Source organism: Acomys russatus, chromosome 7 (assembly GCF_903995435.1).
Source record: "Acomys russatus chromosome 7, mAcoRus1.1, whole genome shotgun sequence".
In the NCBI taxonomy this organism is placed as follows: Eukaryota; Metazoa; Chordata; class Mammalia; order Rodentia; family Muridae; genus Acomys; species Acomys russatus.
The window spans coordinates 30,552,609-30,574,384 of NC_067143.1; the positions used below are offsets into that span (position 1 = coordinate 30,552,609).

Genomic DNA, 21,776 nt, shown 5'->3' on the forward strand with positions numbered 1-21,776 from the left:
ACGACATTTAAAGAGGTGACGTCCTAAGCTCAGCCCATGTGTTCTTCACTTTAAGAGGGTGGGGCTGCTTACTGTATTTTATGGATAAGGAGTCATGCTCAGAAAGGCTACATAGCTTGCTCAGTGTTGGGACTTAACCTAATGAGGCTCTGATTCCAGAACCAAAACTCTTTATGCTTCAGTCTATGCTTCAGCGAAAAGGATCCATTGTGAGCTATGATTTTTGGGATAGCCGTATGTAACTTTGCTTTTTCCAGTAGACTTATTTTTATGGGCTGTTTTCTGCCTTACAGTCTTTTAAGCTAGGGTCATTAGATAGTTCTTCTGCCTCATAAAAGATACTGGGTTTTCATCATTCCAGTAATGTGCAGTTCATCTAGAAATTCATGATTTGGATTTAACACAGAGAAGTCACACTGAGGAATAAATGACATTATCTAGGGGAAAATTCTAGTGTAATTTGTTGTTTCTATTTCCGAACTTGAACATTAGTAGAGGGTACTTGCAATGTATATCTATGTACTTGCATGTAAACTGTATGTGACTTACGTAGTTGGAGCCAACAGATTATAAAACATTTCACAAATATGGGCTTATATACTGTTAGCTCTGTGGCATAATGAACTTAATGGCTATATGCTATTTCGTTATTTGGAATTAGATTTATCCTTAGGCCACTAATTATCTTATTTGAATATTTATATTGTATTTCTCTGTCTTCCCTTGCTGTGTTGCTCCCTTCTTCCTTTTTGCTGCTTAAAGATATTGCTGTGGTGGAATCTTACATATATATGCATCCTTGATTATGTCATCTCACAGTAACAGAATTGCGAGGACAAAGGGGTTCACATGTCAGCAGCTGTAGATAGGTAGTGCCAAGTTGTCTATAGAAAGCATCTGTCTGTCGTTGACGCTTTCACTGGTAGTCATGAACACCTATTTCCCATTTTTAAAATGACTTTTAAGAGAGTAAACTTGTGTTTTTACTTTTTGCTGTTTGAAGAGTCTTGCTTTTTATCTCAGTCTGATGTTAAGTTGAATGATCCTCTTGCCTTAGCTTCCCAGTGTTAGGTTTATAGGTGTGTGCTACCATGCCCATCTCTAGAACTGCCATATTATTGGAAATCAGCAGTAAATGAAGAGATCCTGTATATTTGTTTTTATTTTTAAAAATTGATGTTGTTTATTTTAGTTTCTCTAGAATACATTGGTTTTTAGAGTTACTCTAACTTTCTACATTTAATTTTAAAATTGGAAAAGCAAAACATGTAAAATATGTGTAGCCTAAGAGTGTGACTTAAGAGTGTTTATGTTTCTTGTAAAGGACCTGGACTTGGTTCCTCAGCACCCACACGAGGGCTCACAACCACATGTGCCATGTTTTTTGGACTATAAGATGCACCTGACCATAAGACACACCCAGTTTTTAGAGGAGTGAAACAAAAACAGTAAAAACAGCAGTTGGACATAAGACGTACCCTAATTCCCCCATCCCACTTTTGGGAGGAAAGTGTGTCGTATGGTCCAAAAAAATTTGGTAACTCCACTTTGAGGAGATCTAGGAGCACCTCTGCAGGTACTGACATGCACACGGTACACATAATTGTGCAGGCAACACATTCATACTTGACAAATCTTGAATATTTAAAATAATATTTTTATTCCTTTTGAATGTGTTTGTGAGTACATTCAGCCTGCTTCTTCCTGAGTGCTGGGATTAAAGTTGTGTGTCACTAGCCTGGCTCCTTTTGCTTCTGTAAGTGTACATCACATCCTTAGTGAGGGAACCATGGTTGAAAGTACTGCGCTATTGTGTGTTTCATGATTCTAAGTGTCAGTCTTGTTCTTTTTCACCCCCTTTGTGGCCTTGGACTGGCTCCTCACTTTTGAGCTTCAGCTTCCCTGTGTGTAAAGTGGTAAAAGTGACACCCATTATACACAGTGCTGGTTGCCGGGTACACAATATGTGCTTAGTAAGCACTTCATCTGAGGTTTGGGGGAAGATTTAGTGTAGATGATTGTGTAGTGGATTGGAAGGTATAAAAGGTGACACTGCCCTGCAGGACTACTGCAGTTCCCATTTCTGTTGGGCAATTCTGTATCCACATTTGCATTTTTATTATGGGAGACAGGAAGGCTCAATAACTTGTTAGCTACTTTGTTTCTTAATTTCGTAAATGTCATTAGATTGCATATCATTTTCTATAAACAGAACATAGATACTTGTAGGAAAAATAGGTTGGAATGGAACTAATTAAGTTTTATGTAAATCCTAAGCACAAGTTCCATAAGCTTATTGAAGAATATGTCTGAACAGAATGAGTACGTGCCAGGCCACTAGAAATGAAGTTTTGGGTATGCCAACAGAGCTAAAAAGCTATGGTGTAGTGCTGTTCTGGGCCTGGGCTTGTGCTGTCTGAGTTCTGAGGCACACTGGTAATGGAGGAAGGATTGTGCTGGAGCTGCAGCATAACTAGGGCTGTGTTAGGCTGGAGTTGGCGAGAGAAGGAATGGTCTTGAAGCTATGCAGTGTGAATAAAGAACAAACATGAGAAAACATAATGTGCTCCAAATGAGCAGTGAGGTGCCCTTGAGTTATTTAGCTTGGTTAGGACATGGACACAAACGTAGGCCAACAAGTCAAGCTGGGGTGAGTGTGAGTGTCTTACATGTTGTGTTAGAGAATTAATTTGTCCTCATGAACAAAAGGGATGGCAGCTCATTTGGGGAGGATCATGAGTAGTGACAGCTGTGGAAAAAAAAAGCACTTGCCTTGGAGGGACACTCAGGAGTCCATTGTATTAGTTTAGGGCAGGGATTATGAGAGCCAGAGTCCTGGGAAGATGAAAGAGAATCAGATCTGGCTGTTTAGAGAGTCAATGGACGAAACTTGGAGTAGGTAGAGGGAAGTGAGATAGGGTCATTGTCCACAGTGCTTGGAAGTTTTCCAGCATCAGTTTCTGTTGCACTGTAGCCTAGTTTGTGTTTTTAAAACTTGGAAGAAATTTGGTTGGGGTAAAATACATAGAGCATAAAACCTACTATTTTAACCAGTTGTTTCGTTTTTAAAAAAGTAATTTATGAGAGGCAGGCGGATCATCGCTGTAAGTTCGAGACCAGCCTGGTCTACAAAGCGAGTCCAGGACAGTCAAGACTACACAGAGAAACCCTGTCTCGAAAAACAACAAACAAACAAACAAAAAGTAATTTATGTTTGTGTCTATGTCAGAATAAGCCATGTGGAGGCCAGAAGAGGACATAAGGGCCACAGGAGCCAGAGTTCAGGTGGCTGTGAGCTGCCTGATGTGGATGCTGGGGTTTGAACTTTGTTGCCAGGGAGCAACAAGCCCTGTTGAACTGTTTTAAGTGTGACGTGTATTAGCATTACTTATTTTGTGTCTTTGTGTAACTATCACCATTGGCTGTAAGTTTTTATCTGGTAGAAATAAAACTGCGCTTTAAAATATAAACGCCTGTTTTTTATTTCCCTAGCCACCGACAAATAGCATTTATTTTATGTGTCAATGAATTTTACTAAACTAGATGTTTAATATCAATAACATGTAGAATTTATCTTCTTGTAGCAGGCTTAATTACCTTGCATGACTGCATGATATCTTTTTTTTTTTTTTTTTCTTTCAAGACTAGGTTTCTCTGTGTAGCTATTCTAGACTTGCTTTGTAGACCAGGCTGGCCTCGAACTCATAGAGATCCGCCTGCTTCTACCTCCCAAGTACTGGGATTAAAGGCATGTGCTACCATGCCCGGCTTTTGGATGATATCTTTAAGGCTCATTTATGTTGTATGTATTTGTCAGAATGTACTTCTTTTATAAGGCGGAGTCACATTTGTTATGCATATATACTAGGGTTACTTCTACTTATTGGCTATTGTAAGCTGTATGAACATGTGTGCAACATTTCTTTAAGCCCTTGCTTTCAATTCTTTGGTGAATGTGCCTACATCACATCGTTGTCCAGATACTCATAACAGTTATGTTCCCTGTGGAAAAAAATAATGACAGTTAATGCTAATGTCTCTTTAGAAGATGTTCATTTTAAATTATGTGTGTCTTGTGCATGTGTGAATACAGGTACCTGTGGCATTCAGAAGAAGGCATTGGATCCTGTGGGGCTGAATTATTCATAAGTAGTTGTGAGCCACCAGATGTGGATGCTGGGAATTGAACTCTATCTTCCACAAGAACAGTTTATGCTTGTAACAACTGAGCCACCTCTTCAGCCCCACTAACATCTCTGATAAAGGAATTAACATTAATATGTTCAATCTCAAATTTAAAGCACATATTTTAAAAACGTGACCAAAAGGGAGTTATGCTTAAAGGATTCTGTGAAAATATTTTTATGAGCCAGGCGTGGTGGCGCACGCCTTTAATCCCAGCACTCGGGAGGCAGAGGCAGGCGGATCGCTGTGAGTTCGAGGCCAGCCTGGTCTACAAAGTGAGTCCAGGATGGCCAAGGCTACACAGAGAAACCCTGTCTTGAAAAAACAAAACAAAACAAAACAATAACAAAAAAAAGAAAATATTTTTATTGTGTTGTGGAAAACTGTTGTGTGATTTTTCTTTCTAGGTGATCTCGTTTCTTTTCCATTACCCACTCTTTAACTCCATTTTGATTTGAAGGGCATTTATTTGTTATTTAGATGGTGGTTATTTGGCAGATATTCTCCCTGTCTCTCTTCCTTCCGATTTTTACTTTTTTTGGTGGAAGTGGGGATTGATTTTAAAGCCTCATGCATGTTAGACAATAAAAGTGGAAGAGTAGCTAATTTAGCCCCGCCCAAAGCAGGGAAAGAGAGACAATTCCTTTTTAAAACTTTATTATTATTATATATTTAGTCTGGCTTAATTTAACCTTTGTTCCTAGATTTTTTTCCTATCATTCATGCTGCAACCTGAAACCACAGTCAGCACTGCTGTGACCATTGCATAATTGGTACTTGCCCTTCTCATTTGTATTATGTAAATATGCTTTGACTGGAGTAAATTTAAACTGTTGTAAATATTGCCTATGCATTCCTACCACTGTATTTTGTGGTAGAATTGAATTACTAACTCTGTGAAGGGTTTTTTTTTTTAAAGGAGGGACAAAAATGGGAGAACTTAGAGTAGTTGCCCAGTACAGCCATTGAAAGAAATATGATGGCTGTCTTATTGATTTCCTCTAAAGTAGGCAGTAACTTTGTTACAGTGCTGCCCTTAGAAGTGTCTCTACGTATGTAGAAATGACTTTAGTAAGGTGGAGATGATGTATTGAATGACAGTGGAGAAAAATTCTGTTACTATAAATAGATAGTGAAGATTTTATTTGTCTGTTTGTTTTGTATAACTTAAGTTAGAGAATGAGTTGACAGACTCCATATTTTATTAACTGTTATGTTGAAATTGTCTTGATGTGGATACATTTCAAAGATGAATAATTTGTTCTTGTTGCTTTCACAAAGTCTCTGAGCAAGTGACAAATTCAAATGATTCCCTAACTCTGAAGAAGAAACTCTTGACATCTGCCCAAGGTGTTTTGTTTACCTAGCCTTGCCTCTGCATTGGCCGAATGGTGTGCTAGGAGAATTGGCATTCTGTTTTCAAAGGTTGATTCTGGGCCTTTGTGGGGGGATGGGGTGTTGTTGTTCAAGTCCAAACCCAATAACTTAGGCATTCACTTCTACCACTGAACCCCCACCACAGTAGGGTCTTTTGTATCCCATGCAGGGTAGCCCTTGAACTTTCAATTCTCTTATCTGTGCCTCCTGAGTGCTGGGATTAAAGGCTTGCCACTCCAGACCTGGTTTATGTGGTTGGTCCCAGGGATTTGGAATTGAGCCCAGGTATTGTGCATGCTAGGCAAGCATACTTTGGATTGAGTTACCCAGCCCTTGTCTTGAACGCTTTATCCTCCTTCCCTGTGTCTTCAGTGTTAGTGACACAGGACACCATGGGTTTCTTACCTGTGTTTGCTGCTTAATGGTGTGGAAGGAAGACATCCGTGTACTCCAGAGTTACATTTATTTTGTGAGCTAGTTTGATTGCTTTTCTGGAGTTGGAATGCTTTTTTTTTTTTTTAACTTAACTCTCAGATTTGGGTTGGTGGACTAATTCTAGAAATGAATAATTATTCTTTAGTCTGAGGAATTTTGGAGAGAAATGGTCTTTTCTCCTCTGAGCATGTGGCTTACTAGCTTTTGGATGAGAGATTTATGACAGACCTAATGAACTCACAGCCCTGTAGTTAAAAGCATGGTAGTTATTTTCTTGAGCTTCATGGATCAAGTAGATTTAGAATTAAATTCTGCTTGTATGGTAAGTGTCACTGGGAAGATTTCAAAAGTGACATGTGGATGCAGGACAGCAGCTACAACTTCTTTGTGGAATTGGAGAGAAGAAATAGAGGACCATTCTGTTTGTTTTTATTTTAAAAGACTCAGGTGTGGCAAGCCTGGAACTAACTACTTCCCAGGCGTGCACCACCATGCGTAGCCTGAGAAGGCCATTTTAAAACCTTCAGCATTAATGTTAATGTGGGGTTGTCTTATAAACTCAGATTTTACCCTGTGTATTTGCATAAGTGGAGACTTAAGAATTAGTCTAGGAGCGGAGTGGTGGGAGTGGTAGTGGTGCACGCCTTTAATCTAGTACTTGTGAGGCAGAAGCAGGCAGATCTGTGTGAGTTCGAGGCCAGCCTGGTCTACAAAGTGAGTTCCAGGACAGTCAGGACTCCATAGAGAAACCCTGTCTTGAAAAACCAAAAACCAAACCAAATCAAAACAAAAAACTAAATGACAACAAAACACAAAGAATTAGTCTAGGGTCTGGAGCCATCTGTAATTTCAGTTTTAAGCTATCAGACAGCTTCTGTAGACATCAGGCATGCACAGGTGCACACACATGCAGGCAAAACACCCATACACATAACATAAGTAAATAAAAAAATCCTAAATGTATACACACAAGAGTTAGTCTAAATAACCTTTTTCATTGTATAATTTATATTTAACACTATGTGCTAGGATTTTAAGGAAGGACTTAAAAAATAAATATATATATCCAGATACATTGACTGGTGGCTCTGTTCATTCTGTTTATTTACTATTTCTCCCCTGGAGCTAAGCCACTTTGGAAGGTTCCCCCAGCCCCCATTCATTAATGTAAAGTCACACCTTACAGCTTGCTCCAGTAATAGCCTTGGACTTGATCGGTAACCATAGTAGTTTTGGGGGTCTCCTGTGGTTAATGAGTGTGCAGTAGGTACTTAAGTTTTTCCATGACTGGCTAGGTTTTAGTGGGGGAAAGGAAGTTAATTTGCTCTTAATTTTCTAAATGTGTAAGGTATTGAATCACATCAATGATGATTATGGGAAGTTTGGTGTGTGTGTGTGTGTGTGTGTGTGTGTGTTAGTTCTCTGGAAACTACCCCATTTGAACACCAGTGTGTTCATTCTCCTAGACCCTAAGCAAGGCTGTGGTTTGTCATCCATCATTTATTCCTACCCATGGAGCTTTCCTCTCTTTTTCCTGAGTTTTCCAAGGTAAGATTTCAGAGTTCTTACCATGTATATCTTAAGTGGTGCCTGCAGAAGCTGTCTGATACCCTGGAATTGGAGTTATGATGGTTGTAAGCCACAATGTAGTACTTGGAACAAAACCAGGTCCTCTGCAAGAGCATGTAGTACTCTAAACTGCTGAGGAATCGTTTTAGCTTCTACTCTAATTCTTTAGTGTCCACTTATGCAAATACATAGTCAAAGTGTTATTTGCTTAAAAAGGCTCATATATTTAAAGAATTTTGTTTTGTTTGTTTGAATTTTATTTGATATAGGCTTTCTTTGTGTATCTCTGCCCGTATTGGAACTAACTCTGGAGACCAGGTTGGTCTCAAACTCACAGAGACCCACCTACCTCTGCCTCCTGAGTGCTGGGAGTAAAGACCTGGTATATTAAAAAAAAAAAAATTGTGTCCAGTGACCATTCCATGGGAATATAGTAGTTCTAGTGCTTATGCAGTGGCCACAATTTCCTTGTTTCTTTTAATTGTGTAAGTTAGGAGCCAGTACTTTAGCATCTGCCTAAGTGTGTGTGTTTGTGTGTGTGTGTGTGTAATTCTTTAAGCTTATGGCATGCTGTTATCATTGTCATTGACTAGTTTAGCAAAATAATTCATTAGGATGTGACATAGTTCTTTGTGGAAATGCAGATGCTTGGTTATTTTCCAATATTTACAAATTCAACTTCTAAGCAGGTTTAAATGAGATAAACCAATAGTATTTTTAAGGCAAAATAATTGTGCTTAGGCTACATATTTTAAGAAAATCATAATCCCCCCCAGTAACAGAAATGACATGGCTAAGACAGAGAGGTAGCAATGAGCATTGATCAGGAGTGTAAGAGAGCTAATTGCATCCAACAACTAATTTTTGTGCCAGGCATTGTTCACATGTTTCAACTAAGATTGGAATTGAAGAAAATTTTGCAAGTAACAAGAAGAGTCAAAGTATGCATTTTTTTGTTACTATGAAGAATGTTTTAGGTCTTAGTGTTATGATTAAAAATGAGATGACAGGCAACAGATATGAATATGGAGAGATTTATTGCAGAATGAGAGAAGGGAGAGAGGAAAAAGGGGGAGGGGCACCGCAGCAGGAGAGACAGAGAGAGGCCTTGTGTGCCTGGGGAGAGACTGACTCTAAGAACAAGAGAGAAGTGTGAGAGACAAGGTGGCTGGTTGGCCCTTTAGCACACCTAGTGGCCATCTGTGATGATGTCAGAGATTGGTAAGCAACCTGGAGGCAAGTATGCTAACACTCAGTCCCGTAGAGTCCCAGATTTATGTATTTTCCAAACATATTTGTGTGCAATTTGAAGTAGTTTGTGTGGCTGGGCTGGGAAATCTTCCAGCAGCGAAGAGTACTTAACTATTCTTCCAGAGGACCTGAGTTTGTTCCCAGCACCCATGTCCTGATGTTCACAACTGCCTGGAACTCCAGCCCCATGGGGATTCAAATCCCTCTTCTAGACTTTATGAGCACCGTACTTAGGTGCACCCCCAGGTGTATACATAATTAAAAATAAAAAGTAAAATCTTAAAAAGAAGGACTGTGAATTGTATAGTACTGAGAGGATAGAATTATGACAGCCCTAATGCTGGTTCATAGTGTTGTCCTTTTGACATTCTGTGACTTATTCTTATACTGCCAAATTGCTATTCATGACAGATCCATTGAAGAACTACATTTATTTATTTATTTATTTATTTTAGCTTTTTTTTGAGACACGGTTTCTCTGTGTAGCCTTGGCTGTCCTGAACTTGCTTTGTAGACCAGGCTGGCCTGGAATTTACAGCAATCCGCCTGCCTCTGCCTCCTAAGTGCTGGGATTAAAGGTGGGCACCACCATGCCTGGCTATATTTACATTTTTTACCCAGCCTTTTCTTTCTTTTTCTTTTTCTTTTCTTTTTCAGTTTTGAGACAGAGTCTCACTATGTAGCCATGACTGCTACAGCTCTGTGTGATGAGGCTGGCCTGTCACTCAAGATCTATCTCTGCCTCCAAAGTGCTGGGATTAAAGGTGTGCTCACTGTGCTAGGCTAGACCAAGCATGTCATTCTGGGATCTATCCCATGGGATCCAGCACTTTCACTCTTGTGCCTTCTCCCTCCCCCCAAGAGCACACTGTTGTCACTCCAGTTTTAGAACTTCTTGGCAGTTCCAGCCTGTGACCATGATATGATGTGATGAGTGGCTCTTTCAGCACAGTTTGTTCTTTGTCAGTCTTCCTGTTTGAGAGTGGACTGAGAATGATGTTATTCTTATATTCATCTCTGAGTCCAGTGTGAAGGCCATTACTAAATTATTTGGAACAGTGACCCAACCCTATCAGAGATAGAAAAGACAAATATAAGCCGATACGTACAGCTCTTTCCTTGTTGGACTTGATGGGTGCAGCACTAAAGTGAGGAAGGCTGATGATTCTCAGGTCCGAAGCAGCCTGGGCTACATGTCACTGTCTCAAAAAAAAAAAAAAAAAAAAAAAAATCAAAACCAAATGAAAAAACATGCAGACCTCTTACTATTACTGAGATTTGTACGAGAGTCCCGTTTTACACTAGAAAACAATGCCAGAGGTTTCTGTAAAGGGCTCAGACATAGGTACTTGCAAGTACTGGCAGTGCATTCATTCTGAAGGGAGTCAGTGAGCTAGCTGCTTTATGTAAGTGAAATTATCGAAACAGCTAACTATAGAAAAGGATACTGAAATAGGAAAACATGAAGAAGTTAAAGGACTGTATTAAAAATTAGAACACTGCTTTAAAGAAGTCATGGCACATTTCTAATTTCAGAATTCATGAGGGCAGTTTTGTGTGGAATCTTGAGAGCTGTTTCCAGAGTATAGGATTGTGTTAAGGGTATAGATGCAGTGATGACTTAATTCAGGCAATAGTTTTATGCTTGGTGTGCCAAGTTTGAAGAAATGGTGTCTGGGCCAGATATGGTGGTGCACTGCCCATGTTTAATCCCAGTACTTGGGAGACAGAGGCCAGCGCGGTCTCCAAAGTGAGTTCTATGACAGTCAGGGCTACACTGTGAGACCCTTTAAAATTTTTTTTGCTTTAGGGGAAATAACTATTTTGTGAACTATGCGGGCGATAAACAGTCTAAAGACACATTGAATTTGAATAAATTAAGGGAGAATATAATTTTATATTGTATTTTAGGTCTTGTAGTATACTAGTGATTTGTTTATTTGAGACAAGGTCTCTATTATGTAGCTCTGGCTGTCCTGGAACTCAATGTATAGATGAGGCTGGCCTTGAGCTCACAGAGATCCTCCTGCCTCTGCCTCCCAAGTGCTGGGGACAAAGGTGTATGCCACCACACCTAGCTAAACTAGTGATTCTTGAAGCTAAATCTAAAAATAGACTACGGCTTGTGATGCTGTGGGACAGCTGGATTACTCAGCTCTCTACCCTTCTAGTTGAACAGGTTTCCTTTTCATTGGCCACACGACTGGGATGTGCTCACCAGTTCTGGCATGTTTCAGGAGGTTATGAAACTAGCTTAGATTAGCATAGAAACCAGAATGAATGGCAGAATATTTGATAATTTCTGATGTCAAAATAGAAATAATTGAGTTGAGAAATTGAAAGAGGCTGCAAGTGCTTCCGTGGAGGTATGCTAGTGTGCTCTCACATGTCTTACATATTTCTGTCCTTTGCTTCTCTTCTCATCTAGATGTCTGTAAAGTAATGGGCGAGCTAAAGGCCCTTTTACCTTTTTGAATTTTGGGTCTCAAAAAGATGGCAAAGAGGACTTTTACTTTAGAGGCTTATTCCTATTACCAGTTTCCTTTTAATCATTCTGTATGTTTATCCATCCATCCATCCATCCATCCATCCATCCAACCATCCAACCATCCAACCATCCAACCTTCCGTGGGATTTATGTGTGTGCTTGTGTATGAGGTGTGCTTTGTGTGTGCCTTGGGGTACATGTGGAGTTTAGAGAACAACCTGTGAGAGTTGGCCCTCTCCTTCCTCCATGTGGGACCTGGGGAGTGAACTCCAGTGGTAGGCTTTTTAAGCTTTTCCCACTTGTAACCTTTTTTACCTGAGAAGTTTTACATGACCCCGAGTATATAGATACGTGAAATTGGTATACAAATTAAACATTTACAGATAAACATCATGAAGAAATTTATTTTAAAACAAAAGCATTTATTTTTATCGTCTCTTAGAGATGGATGCAAACATTCATACTAATGAGATGAGTGAAGAATGAAATCTTTGCTGAATATTTTATATTGCAGAACTTCAAGAGTGTCTTCAGTGTTTTTTTAAGTTTGGTCATTGGTTTGATTTTATAATCAGTGCTGAGAACACTACTTGAATAAATGTAATGCAAAAATAGCAGAGGTATGTAAAGGTTGGTAAGAAAATATTTAGTCTTTGTTCTCCATTAGTAAGCAGTTATGCTTTTAAAATATTTGTTATTGTGTATGCAGTGTGTATGCATGCATGCGTGCGTGCGTGTGTGTTGCTTGCCATGGAGTGCATGTGGAGGTCAGAGTACAACTTCATAGAGTCTGTTCTCTCCTTCCGTCTTGATGTGTGTTCCAAAGACTGAACTCAAGTCACTGTGCTTTCCTGGCAACAACCTTTTACCTGCAGAGCCATCTGTGTGGCCCAGTCATGTTTCTTTAAGAATGGAAAACGTTGTATGAAACACACATGAGTTCCTAACAGACAATAATCTGTACTCTGAGCTGAGGTTTCAGGCAGCCATTGGTTGACATTAGGTAGTGTGACAGCGTGTGCAATGCAGTGTGCTGCAAGTTTGTAGTGAAGTGTGATGCAGTCTAGGTAAGTAGTCCCAGAAACACCTCAGGTTCATTATGCACATGATTTTTTTAAATTAAATTTTTGTTGTTGTATGTTTACAAGCTTTAGATTATTGACAAATTATTATTATATTTCTTTATTTATCAAAATCCTTTCTCCTCAATTTAGTTTCATGACTCCATGTAGAGTCTTAACCCACAGATTTTTTTTTCCCCCCTTTGATTTTTGTTTTTTTGAGACAAGGTTTCTCTGTAGCCTTGGCTGTCCTGGACGCACTCTGTAGACCAGGCTGGCATCAAACCCACAGACCCTGCTCCTGTCTCCCAAGTGCTGGGATTAAAGGTGTGTGCCACCATGCCAGCTCAACCTACAGATTGAAGAAGCTGGGCCTGGGGTCTGGAGAGTTGGTTCTGTCGTGCTGCTCTTGCAGAGGCCTCAGGTTCATTTCCCAGCATCCGCTTGTCAGCTCACAGTCACGGTCATCTATCAACTCCAGTTCCAGGGAATCGGTTGCCACCGTCTGACCTCCACGGATGCTGCATACATACACATAAGCATGTATACACGGAAGCAGTTTTAAAAAGGAAAGTCTTAAAGTAGGTAAGGCTTAATAATGATCCTCATCTCGTCACTGTATAAATCAAGCTTTCGAGAGAAGCGGGTATTGGGAGTAGAATAGGTAAGTTTTCTTGTAGGCGAGGCTTTGGAATATATATATATATATATGTGTGTGTGTGTGTGTGTGTGTGTATGTTTATTACAAAATATGTTTAAAATAAAAATGGATTAAAAACTGATCATCAAGTTGCAGAGTAATGATACAAGTAAAAAAGAAAACAAGACATATCTGCATAGTAATGAATTTGCTAATTTCTGCCTAATTGTTTACTTCTCTTAAGTCCCTGTCCCTTCAGCAGGATCTATTTAGAGATGTGCTTCCTTTTTCTTCTTGAGTGATGGGATTAAGGGCATTTGTCACCACACCCTGCTTAGGCCTTTGTTTTGTTTTGTTTTTTTTTTTTTTTTTTCTTTTATACAAATGTTTTGAGACTTACTTTATTTTACATGTATGGGTATTTTTGCCTTTATGTTTGTCTGTGAACTATGTGCATTCAGTGCCCTTGGAGGCAGAAGAAGGTGTCAAATCTCCTTGGAACTGGAGTTAGAAATGATTGCTAGCCACTGTGTAGGTTCTGGGAACTGAACCCCAAGTCCTCTGGAAGGGCAGCCACTATTCTTAACTGCTGAGCCATCTCTCTCCAGCCCTAAGATTTCTTTTTCTTAATTTTCTGGAGTTCTTTTTTCTAGCGCTTTCTCCAGGTTAACAGTCTGTCCAGGAACTGTTTTCTGGGATAGAGAAGCCCTGACTACTTCCATGCATAGTAGATAGTTTCCCAAGTGATTATTTTCTAGTATGTAGTTTTGCTTTTGTCTGATAAATGATAAAATTATGTATGCTAAACAATTGTTGGAAATTAAAAATGTGGTTATTATTAGTAAATATTTTATTTGTATGTCTAATTTATATATCTATATGCAGGGCACTATGTAAAAACGTCTCAGGTGAAAAGAGTCTTTGAATGGGAGTAAGAAAAGCTTTAAGAAGCTCTGATCTAGACCAGTGGTTCTCAACCTGTGGTTTGCAACCCCCACAGGAGTAGCATATCAGATATCCTGCATATCTCTATTTAAATTATGATCCAAAACAGTAACAATTACAGTTACAAAATAGAAGTGAAATAATTTTAATGGTTGGGGGTTACTACAACATGAGAAACTGTAAAGTGATGACCCCCCCAACCATAAAATTATTTATTAAGATCTGCAGCATTAGGAAGGTTGAGAACCACTATTCTAGACCAGCACTAAATGTCTGACATTTTTATTGGATGAATTCACCTTATTTGTTGAACATTTGCCATAGGATGTTTTTTGCTAACATGATTTGGTGCTCGCTTCCTGGGAAAATACTAACTTTCCTTTGGCTCTCAGGAACTTAGGCCTAGTCGGGAGCTAAAGTATACACAATTGAGAGAGTGAGAAGTGCCTCAAGGCCAGAGAGCCTTGCAGTGAACTAACCATCCAGCACTCAAACAAGGCCCTCTGTTCAGAGGGCCAGGGAACACAAATCTCAATGGATATTGTCGGGGGGGGGGGGGGCTCTGGTTCCCATCCTGGCATTGGGTCTTAATATCCTGGGGAGATTTTAACTCAGACGGCTTGGGGTGGGGCAGGAAACTGCTTTCTGATCTGCACTGTGGTTTGTAACATCAAAGAGAATCTTGTATTTTCTTGCTTCTCAGAAACATGGTTGCTCTTTATTTTTGCACATTGTTTCATTTTGCTAGTCTTTATTTAAACAAATTCTTGACATAAAAGTTGTACATATCCATAGGGACATATATAGTATTGCAGTGCATGTATACAGTATACAGCATTCAAATCAGAGTAAACATTTTCTCACATAGTTCCTTTTGTGGTGAAGCCATTAAATTTTTTTTCCATCTAACTTCTTGAAACGTACAGTACACAGTCATGATCTATATCCCCTTGCTTTGCAAGAGAACCCAGAGCTTCTAATCTTAGCTAGCTGTAATTTAATGCCCCGATCATCCTTCTCTGTCTTGCCCTCCTTCAAATCTTCTCTAGCTTCTGGTAACTGTTCCTCTACTCTCAGCTTCTGTGGTAGCGCCTCATTCTACATGTAGAGGTCTGTCTCTCGGCCTCCACCCTTTTCCCATACTTTGCTCTGAAATGCAAGTGTTGAGTCTGGGGGAGGGGGTATTTCCTCATTCTCCTTCATAGATCTGTTAATGAAATCTGTGACTAAATTGGCAGAGAATCTAGTGAAATGGGCTTCATTTGTAATTGCACTATTTGGACTGAATTTTTGTATTTAATAGCAAGGCCCCATCATATTCTATGAAGTCTCATTAATTTGAAGCCTGTAATGTGAATTTGTCATTTATATTTGGAGGCATGCTGACAAAGTTTAATATGTAATAAAATTGCCATTGTTTGTTTCAGTGTGCTAATTACATGTTTTAACAATTATAGCAGAACAGACTTCACTTTGGGCATTGTTTTATTGGCTCCCAGTTTTAAGTTAATACCTTCATTAAACTAGTAAATGTATACGCTCATAGGCTTGTTACTAAATGATCTTTCTCAAGCAGTCAGAGATTAGTTGACATTGTAAACTGTAATTGCTGTAGTGAAATCTGCTGATATTTTCTCTTGGGTTATAGCAAGAACATGTCTTTCATGGGAGAGGATTGTGAGTGAGGTGAGCCCAGTGGCTGCGGGGGGGTCTGTTTCTTTGAAGTGGTTCGTTGGCTGTCTTAAAGTTTAGTCATTCTGCTGTAGTGCTTCAAGTGATCCTGTGTTGTATGTCTTTGTAGTGTATCTGCCTTTCCTCCAGTGTTAACAGACCAGTTACTCCTTAACTTTCATTTTTACATTAATTCTCATGAACAACCTGAGTTTGATCACTTAATATATTGCCAGGTATGTTTTGATGGCCTTACCCATTAGTTTAATGTCTGTAACACCTACACTAGCAATACTGTTTCAGAGGTAAAGAAGTGGGTGGGTGCTTTGAGTGAATACATCGTTCTAGGTCATAGAGCCATCAAAGAGTTAAGATCAAATTGTGTCTGCCTTTCCTATGTTCTTAACATTGCTGTACCAGGACCACAGATCAAGTTGATAAGCTCTTTCCCTTTAAGTAGCATCTTCTGCCTCATAGGATAGCCTTCCTTCCTCCCTCCCTCCCTTCCTCTTCTCCTTTCCAACCTCTAGTTTCCCTTCCTCACTCTTCCCCTTCCCACTCTCCACTACTGTGGTTATGGTTTTTTGTTTTGCTTTGTGTTTTGAGACAGAGTCTCACTCTGTAGTCCTGGTTGGCCTAGAACATAGACCAAACTAGCCTTGAACCCACCTGCCTGTTTCTGCTTCTGCCTCTACCACCTGTTTGGTTTTTTGTTTGTTTTAGTTTTCTTTTTCTTTCAGTTCTTTTGAGACAGGGTTTCTCTGTGTAGCACTGGCTGTCCTAGACTTTTTTTTGTAGACCAGGCTGGCTTGGAACTCATAGTGATCCACCTACCTCTGCCTCCCGAGTGCTGGGATTAAAGGCGTGCGCCACCACGCCTGGCTTGTTTTAGTTTTCAATTAAAAAAAATTTTATGCCTTTAAAAGGCTTGTTTTTAAGTGTGTGTGTGTGTGTGTGTGTGTGTGTGTGTGTGTGTGTGTGTGTGTGTTTGTACTACCATACCTGGCTCTGATGAAGAACCTCAGTTAAAAGAGCTTTCTTTTCATCAGTAGAATGTGTTCTTGCGAATCAGTCCTGTGTCTCCCTGTTGTCATTCCCCTAGGCTGCCCCACCCCCATCCGCAGCCCTGCCCCAGCCCCACCCCTGACTAGAGTCTTGCTGTGTAGCTCTGCCTCGCCTGGAACTTGTAATTCTGTTTTAACACCAATATTAGGACTACATTTAGGACAGTTTTTACTTGGTCAGGTGGCACAAAGGTAGACAAGAGTCTCTTCTCTCAGTTCCAAAAGATGGAAAGCACTTCCAGAGGACCTGGGCTTGATCCCAAACATCAGTATGTAATGTCAGTTCCAGAGAATCTGATTTCTCTTCTGGATCCACAGGTATAAGTCACACATGTGGCGCACAGACATATATGCAAGCAAAACATTGCCACACATAAAAAATAAAAACTGTGAGGTGACTTAAACCATGCAAGTGTGTTTCACTAAAGGATCAGCTGTATCAGTTCTAAGTACCAGCTGTTTGATGAGAGAACTCACAGATATACACTTAACCCCAAGGGCAGCATTCTGGTGCCATTGGAAGGGTTGCACATTTCTCTGCAGATTTTTGGTTAAAATTAAAAAAAAATATATATAGCAGTAGAATTGTTGAATTAAGCTGTGCCAAAGTGGTTATGCATTTTATATTTCCACTATGAGTTATATGAGCATCCCCCTTTTCCATATTTTTACCTGTTTCATTATAGCCATTCTGATTGGTATGAATTGGAACGATATTAAAGATTTTCCCTGTGCTCATTTGCCTTTTTTCCCCTCTAGTAAAGTGTATTCAAATTTTTGTTTATTGAGCTATAACTTTTTAAATGTATTTTGAGGGAGCCTGTAGTCTGTGAGATGGCTCCTTGGGTAAAGATGCTTGCTGCCAAGCCTGACAACTAGAGTGCAAGACTCACATGATGGAAGGTGAGAACCAATTCCCCCAAATTATCCTGTGACTTCCACACAAGGGTCTTGGCATGCTCATGCCTATATACACACAAAAACAATTAAACAAATGAAATACAATAAGAAATAAATTTCACTATATTGAGGATATATCTTTAAATGATTTGAAGTATTTTCTCCTAGTCTATGGCTTGTTTTAATTTCCTTAAAAAACAAACAAACAAGTTAATTTTATGTATAGGAGTAGTTTGACTTTGTGCTTGTGCACCACATATGTGCCTGGTGCCTGTGGAGGCCAGAAGATGGGGTCAGATCCTCTAGACTGGAGTTGCAGATGGTCATGAGCTACCATCTGGGCTCTGGAAACCGAACCAGGTCAATTGGATGAGGGACGAGGTATTTGGTATCTTCGGTTTTCATCTTAGTAAAGATCACAAAATTTTTCTCCTGTGTTTTCTCTAAAAGTATTAGTTTTTATACTTATGCCTGCAGTCTACATTTGGTATAATTTTCATCAGCCAAAGCTAAATTTAACTGGTGTTGGCATTGACCTTCAGCCCAGGCCTTGTGCACACTTAGGAAGCACAGTACTTCTGAGCCATACCCGACACCTTCAGTTCTTTTCTTAAAACCACATATCTGCTTGTTCTGGTGCCATTTGCTGAAAATCTCTTAACAGTTGCTATTCTTTTGGTCCCAAATTATTAATTCTCAGTTTTATATACACTATGATCAGAAGGCTTTTTATTTCAGTGAATTGGGAGAGAAGATGAGAGATGGTTTGTCTGGGTCTTGGCCTCATTACAAGGAGCACTTGTGTCATAATTCTCTCCACTTTGATGCCTTGTCTTTTCAGAAGGGACCTACAGTGTCTTTTGTAAACAAGTCTAAACTTGGCTTTGTAAGAAGTTGTTCTGTTCCCCCTCTTCCCTGAAGGTGATTATAAAATCTTATTTTTACACACAGGGGTGGGTAGGCCCAGGGCAGTGGAAACTGTGTTGCTGAACGTTAATGGTTGCAGAGAATGGTGAAATCCATCAAACATTTTTTGTTTCAGCAGTAATTTTTAACTATATAAAAATAAGAACAACCTTATTGTGGAAAAATCTTGGAAATTTACCCATCTTCTCTCATCATCACCATCCTGTTTTTGGTTCAACAGTAGTTTTAAATTTTGTGTGCTTGACATAGAGACTTTGGACAATATATTTTCATGAAACAGTATTTGTGCTTTTAATGGTTTCAGGTCTTTTTTCTTCCATTTTTAGAAGGGAATGGTATAAACGTTTGATCCCAGCACCCAGGAGATAGACTGTAAGTTTGAGACCAGCCTCATCTACATCAGCCATTTGCTGAAAATCTCTTAACAGTTGCTATTCTTTTGGTTCCAAATTATTAATTCTCAGTTTTATATACACTATGATCAGAAGGCTTTTTATTTCAGTGAATTTGGAGAGAAGATGAGAGATGGTTTGTCTGGGTCTTGGCCTCATTACAAGGAGCACTTGTGTCATAGTTCTCTCCACTTTGATGCCTTGTCTTTTCAGAAGGGTGTTCAAGGCCAGCCAGGACTACATAGTGAGACTGTCTAAACAAAACATAAAATGTGGATATTAAACATTCGAAGACTTAAAGATACACAGTTTTCTTTCATTCTTAGAAGAGAGCGGTTGGGAGCTAGTACCTAACAGACACCTGTTGTGGTACCAGGCCTTATGCTCCAAGGAGCTCTAGGGAGTACTACAGTTATATTACATAAGTATTAAAATTATTTCCCACTTGCCAGGCATGGTGGCGCACGCCTTTAATCCCAGCACTTGGGAGGCAGAGGCAGGTGGATCCCTGTGAGTTCAAGGTCAGCCTGGTCTACAAAGTGAGTCCAGGACAGCCAAGGATAACACAGAGAGAACCTGTCTTGATCCCCCAACCAAAAAAAAATTTTTTTTTTTATTTCTCACTCTGTGCTTACTGTCTTCCTTTTACAGGTCTGAGTTAAATTGTTTGCCTAGTGTCTTTAAGCCAGTATGGGACAGATTTGAGAAACAGAAGGTTTTAAAGTTTTTTCCATGCTCAAAATGCTGTGAGAGAAGAGAGGATGAAACAGCTTTTTCTTACCTTTTTGGGTCCTGTATCATCTTTATGTCCACTATAAGAAGTAGAAGCCACCTGATCTCCTAGTCCTGACCAGATTAAGACTTGTGTCTCTTTAACTTGAAGATCCATTCTTTAGCTTTGATGAGTACCATTAGCTGAATAGTAAGGAAAGAAGCCAGGATGGACTTTCTAGTAAGGATCATTAAAAACAAAATTTAATTGGAAGCAAAGTTATTTTCATACAATATGTTCACCATTTCCCCTCCTTCATATTCCCACTGCCCCACCCTTTCAGTTCCAAGCCTTCTATCTCCTAAGAAAACTGACAGGCAGATAATAAAGATAGATGAAGGATAAAACAAAATGAACAAATAACTGTAAAAAAGGAGCACAAGAAATGCACCCCCCCCACACACAAACCCCATAAAAATACAAACTTAGAAACTGTAATACACAAGCAAGAAGTCAGTAAAGTTAAAAAAAAAAGGAGGGGGGGGTGAATCTCTGGGGAAAAAAAACCCTTGAGTTCCTTTTGTGTTGAGTATCTACTGCTGAGCTTGGAGTCTGCCCTTAAGTGTGGTTTGTGTACCCAACAAGACTCCCTTGGAGAAACTACTTTTTCCTTTGGGAGTGGTTATTAACTGGCAATAGCTTCTTGGTTGGGAATGGGAGCTCTTGTCTACTTCCCCATTTTAGTGCTTGGGATCCAGTCTGTTTGGGCTTGCCTGTGCTGTCACAGTCTCTGTGCATTGGTCTTTTTCTCTATGGAAGACAGTTTCCTTGGTTTTATTCGTTCCTCCTACCTCTTAAAATCTTTCTGCTCCCTCTTCATTGTTCCTGAGCCCTGAGAGGTAAACCAAGAACTGGGTTAGGGGATAGTGGCTTGTGTCCACTCCCCTCACAGCACTGGGATCCCATCTGGCTTAGACCTGTATAGGCCCTGTGCATGATGCCACAGTCTCTGAATTCATGTGTTGTGCCTAGAAGGCCTTGCTGCCTTGATGTCTTCCATCTCTGCTGACCCTGACGATGTTTCTACCTCCTCTTCTGCAGAATTCCCTGAGCCCTAAGGGGAGGAATGAAGACATCCCATTTAGGACTTACTCTTAACACATCGTCCAGTTGTGGGTCTCTGTATTTGTTACCATCTACTACTGGTGATGGCTGAGTGGGTATAGTAGAATGTTGTTAGAAGTCATTTTATTTGCTGTTTCCTTAGCAGAACAGTAATATTGGACGTAGCATTGGTTCGAGGAGAGCAACCAAATAGCCTTGGCAATAGCCAGAATGTTTTGGGGCTTTCAGTGGGGACCTTTGCCCAGAAGCTCATTAGGCAACTCATTCCTGACATTGGAGGTTTCACTGGGTTTCGAGAGATACCTAATTGAGGCTTTGTCTTCCTCATTTTTTGGTGATTCCGTTTGGATTTCTTTCATACGTGTTTATGTTTTAATGAGCTTCTGCTGTAGCAGGCTTCTGTTACCCCCCTCAAATGGCCCTTAGTATTAGCAGTTTCTTCCCATCTTCCCTCCCTTAGCCCCTTTGCTTCTCCTCCCTATTTAATCCCCCTGTTCCAGTCTCCTCTCCTGTTTTATCTACTTTTATGTTGTTTCCCCTTCTTTGGGAGATCTTTCCCTCTCCACTAGTTGAGTAAGGAACATTGTTTTGAGTTGAGTTGATTTCATCAGCATTCTTGATTTATTAAGCATTAACTATAGGTTTTGGCTGTCTGGAGTCCTGCCTGTTTAACAGAGATCCTTTCAAAGTGTGTTGTTGTCATTCCTTATTGTTCATGATAGAACCAGAAATAAAGTTCTGATGCTGTGTTAGAGCGTGTGCTGTGGGGACAAGTATTTAAAGAACCTCTGTTGTGCCCTAGTATCCTGAACCTCAGATCCTCAAACTGTTAGGATGGAGAAGAGAGAAGACCCTGGGGATAGGTTATAGATCGTTATGATTCTGTAACTTCATTTCCCCTCCACTGAGGCTGTATTTATGACTTCCAGGGCCTGCTCCACAGCCAGAACTTGCCATTGACCTCTCAGCTTATCAAATAGCACAGCTTATTATATGTTTATTTTGTTGTCATAGTATCCATCTTGAAAACAGAA

The 21,776-nt window shown here is 39.8% G+C and overlaps 1 protein-coding gene across 1 annotated transcript in view; it reads left to right on the plus strand.

Moving 5' to 3' along the window:
* The window catches only part of Akap13 (A-kinase anchoring protein 13), a 283,527-nt gene that overhangs the window by 12,076 nt on the left and 249,675 nt on the right, over positions 1 to 21,776 (plus strand). The window lies entirely within an intron of this gene.